The sequence below is a fragment of the Abramis brama genome (genome assembly GCF_963993115.1).
Source record: "Abramis brama genome assembly, chromosome: 21".
Lineage (NCBI taxonomy): Eukaryota > Metazoa > Chordata > Actinopteri > Cypriniformes > Leuciscidae > Abramis > Abramis brama.
The window spans coordinates 9,011,191-9,015,627 of NC_139983.1; positions in this window are offsets into that span (position 1 = coordinate 9,011,191).

Consider the following 4,437-nt stretch of genomic DNA (forward strand, 5'->3'; position numbering starts at 1 on the left):
AAAGCCTACTACCTGATCCCCACAAAAAAATGTGGGAGCCCATCTTCAGGGAGGCCTGAAGAGGCCTACTTCCTGAAACAGTCTAATCAGCTGGATGTGTACTGCTGCTGGGGACTCGCCTAACAGGGAGGCCCGGTCGAGCCTACTAGCTGATAGCGAGTCTTTCTGCTACTTTAATGAACACTGCTGGAACCATACTAATAAAAAACTTTCCTAAAGTTTTGACCTAGTGTATGCTCCACAATGTTGTGACCCACCTCCGAGGAGGCCTGTTAAGACCTACTACTCGGTAGTGAGTCTTCTGCCCGAACTACCAGGGCCAACCAACGAAGGTGAGCTGGCCTAGGAGCCCTATCTTAGGGGCTACCCGGTCAAGGAGGCCTGCTGGGGCCTACTACCTAACTGTGCAGCCTTCAAGGCAGAAAAACTGTTACTACAGCGCTTACAGCATCCTGGTACCTAACCACATCGCCAAAGGCAGTGTACTCAGCACAAAGCAAAACCCTCATAGCAGGGGAGTACAACATACGCCACTCTGCCTAGTGGAGGCCCCATTTCAAGGGCCTACCTACTAAATGCATGGGCGTCAGCTCATGGCAATGCCCTGGCTTCAAGGGAGCGGAGTTCAAATACCGGAATGAAATGTAGTTAGAACTCCCTGCTCAACCGGAGCCATCGTGGTGTGAGGTAGATAATACAGAGCTGAGAATGGATTACTCAAAACTACCCCGCGTTTAGTGGGGGAGTAACACCATATGCCCCTGAAATGTTAGACAGGGAGCGGGCCTGCAAGTGGCTCCAAAGGGTAACAGGGATTTGTCCTGTGCCCAGCCTGGGGAAGCGGGGCTTGCTTGCAAGCCAACCAACCTTCACCCCTCGTTCGAGTGGTTCAGCTCAACGGGCTGAGTGGAGCCAGCTCTAGAGGCCTAATCCAAGTAGCTCTGTTCGGCAGGGTCTGGCAAACTATCACATCGCAGAGCGAAAGACAGCCTAACCCTGCCTGAAGGATCATACCTCAACTACCACCCTGCATTACTCTACCACCCCTGAATGCAGTGAAAGGGGCGGGCCTTGGCCAACAACTCCCATTTAAGGGAGGAGGCTGAAATCTAGGGGAGGAAGCCTAACACATAATGAATGTGGCAGCTATACTTAGCAGAACGCCTCCAACATCCCAAACCTAGCCTAGGCCAGCTACAGAGGCAGCCCGGGTTAGGGCCGACCTACAAGCATAGATCTACCTGAGAGCTCGGAGGAGCCACAGCCTACTTGATTGAGAGGCTGTAAAACACTCACCTACTGACACCTTACAGAGCTCAGGGGAGCGAAGTACTCAGGATACCAATGTCACAAACCAATAGGTAAGACATAAGATCTATCTGAAGCGCCAGCGTCAGTCTAAACCTAAAGCAAAAAAGTTCTTTTTTTTTTTTTTTTTTAGGAAGACCAACTACTCTACCCCAGGGTGGCTAACAGCCCTGCAGCTAAAAAGAAATGAGCGGTGGCCCACCACGCATAAAAAATGTTATGACAGGAAGGCCATCACATACTCAAAACGGAAGCCAATTTTCCTTGAGCTTCTCGTTAGATCGTTCCAGCCACCAACTGGGGAGGCTTCAGGGCCCTGAAGTCTCCATACTTTACCTTTTTATTCTAAGAATGACCCCTAGGTCTATACAGGGAACAAGGCTTCTGTAGAGAGATACAAATAAGTGTTAGTTATACACACAAATTCTCCAAAAACCAAAAAAGTTCACCTGCGGCGTGCGGAGTGAAGACTTCACCAGAAAGGTCTCAACGAACCTGGGGTCCACCACTTTTACATGCCTAAAAGAGGCACTCACATCAACCAGTTGCTACGGCGGGCCATCAGAACATAGTTCTCATCATAGGCCCAACCCCAGGACTGGTGTAACGCAAACGCCTGGGGAGTAAAGAAGAGGGAGAGGGCCGGTAGAAAAAGCCCTCCAGGGAGGTCATACCCTTACTTCCGCTGAGCGCTGCTCCGCTTGCGCTGAATGACCTCCCTTAAGTCCCTCTTCTTGCGGGAGGCTCGCCTTCTCTGCGTCCTACTCCTCCCTGTGGTCTGTGGTCCGGCGCAACTCAGCGACCGCCTCAGGGGACAGCCCCGTCCCCTGGTCGAGATCCCGCAGCAGATCAGCTTGGTAGGCTTGGAGCACTGCCATGGTGTGAAGGGCAGCACCAGCCTGACCTGCTGCCATGTACGCTCTGCCATTCAAGCGAGCCGTGACTTTAAGAGGCTTGGATGGCAGAGTCGGAGCTTTTAGTGTCGACGCCCGCCCAGATACGAGATAGTTCGCAAACGTCTCGTCAATGGGCGGCATCGACACATAACCATACTCCCCGATCCCCTCAACATCAGCGAAATTACCCCGCTGATGTCGATGAATACGGGCCGAGTATGGTTTCTCCCATGCCCTCTCGATCTCAGAATGAAGATCCGGAAGGAATGGGAGGCTCCGTTGAGCTGGTGGTCTATGTTCAGGGAGAAATCGATCGTCTAACCGGCCGCGAGCGATCTCGCTGCAGTATCAGTAGGAGAATCTTCTCCGTCATCCACCTGCAGCTCACTCTCGTCAGCCGATGACTCGTCCGAGAGGTGAACAACCCTCTCGAGACTGTCAGCGAGCTCCATCTGGGAGCCCCATGAAGCGCGTCGCCGCTCTGCCTCGGCACGAGCGGGACCCGATCCGCGAGGACCAGATGCTGAACTCTCTCCCCTCGAGAAGAGAGCCAGACGAGAGCGGAGCGTTCTCATAGGAAAACACTCACAGTTTGCACAGGATGCTCCCTCGAGAGCATCCCGTGCGTGCTCTTCACCCAGACAGTACACGCACATCTCGTGAGTGTCACCCGGCGACAAATATCTTGGGCACGGGTCACACATTTGACAAATTTCTTAGGACTTGCCTTTGACGTGCGTTTCATTTCCTTGCTGAGTAGACGTTTTTAATTACAGACAAAAACAGTCCCTGAAGACGAAAAGATGTTGTCATGTTTGCAAAGCGCCCCTTTTATACTTGCAGGTTGCACGTTAATCATTCACGCTAATGATTCACGGGCTGTCGCCGGTCAGCATGATTGCTGTGAGATGATATTGATTTCAGACACCTGTCACGCCTGAGGCGTTCCCCATAGCGTCATTCTGACGTAGTGTAAGAGTTCCCTTTCGAAAGGGAACTACACACAGCGATCGTGTGGGAAGTCTACCTACAGACTCCCCGAACCTTTTGCCAATTTTCCTTATAAACCCAGATAATTCAATATGCTTACCAAATGGTGGTGTCTGTCATTATAATTTGATTTTGGTCGCCTATTGAGGGTTCACAACTGTGGGATCAGAATTTGTAATTGAATGGATTCTTGAAACCTGTAGAAGAGATTTACATACAGGAGGTAGTTTGAATGGAGGATCTGGGGAAGGCACACCTTTAAGGGGCACACCACACTTCTCATTTTCTAGAACTTCTTTTAGCTTTGCATTATGGCTGGAAGAATGAGACCATTTTACCAGGCGCACTGAGACACTTTAAATGATACCAAACATGTATACTTTTTGTACACACTTAACACTGCATAGGTTTTCAGTGAGTTTTAGGTGAGGAGGAGAAGGGGGGAGCAGGGGGAGATGATGAGACTGTAAAAGTGAGGTGTGAGCTGCACTGGGTGGTGCGTCCCGGATGTTGCTGTTACATATGCAAGAGAGAGTTCAAATGTTAATTCTCAGGAGAGCCTTTTGCTTTCTCGAGGGGTAGCCCAGACTGGCTGGCACCCACCTTACAAGGATGGCCGATTCCTGTTCCAACATGACTGCGCACCAGTGCACAAACAAGGTCCATAAAGACATGGATGAGCGAGTTTGGTGTGGTGGAACTTGACTGGCCTGCACAAAGTCCTGACCTCAACCCGATAGAACAGCTTTGGGATGAATTAGAGCGGGACTGTGAGCCAGGCCTTCTCGTCCAACATCAGTGCCTGACCTCACAAATGTGCTTCTAGAAGAATGGTCAAATATTTCCATAAACACACTCCTAAACCTTGTGGAAAGCCTTCTCAGAAAAGTTGAAACTGTTATAGCTGCAAAGGGTGGGTCAACTCCATATTAAACCCTAAGGATTAAGAATGGGATGTCATTAAAGGTCCCATATTGTACACCTTTCTGAAGGTTTCAAAACCTTATTTTAGGTTTTGATGTCCTTAAGAATATATATTTGCGGTATAAGTACCAAAAACCATCCCAATATATTTTTACAGCTCCTTTCTCAGGAGCTCTGCTAAGAACAGGTCGATTTTGGCCTGTCTAATTAATAATTCATGATCCTCTCTTCTGATTGGCCTGTTGTTTTCTGAGTGACGCACGGCCAGGCCAACCACAGGTTACTAGGTTCATGTATGCTGTAGCCTGCACTGGCTTGG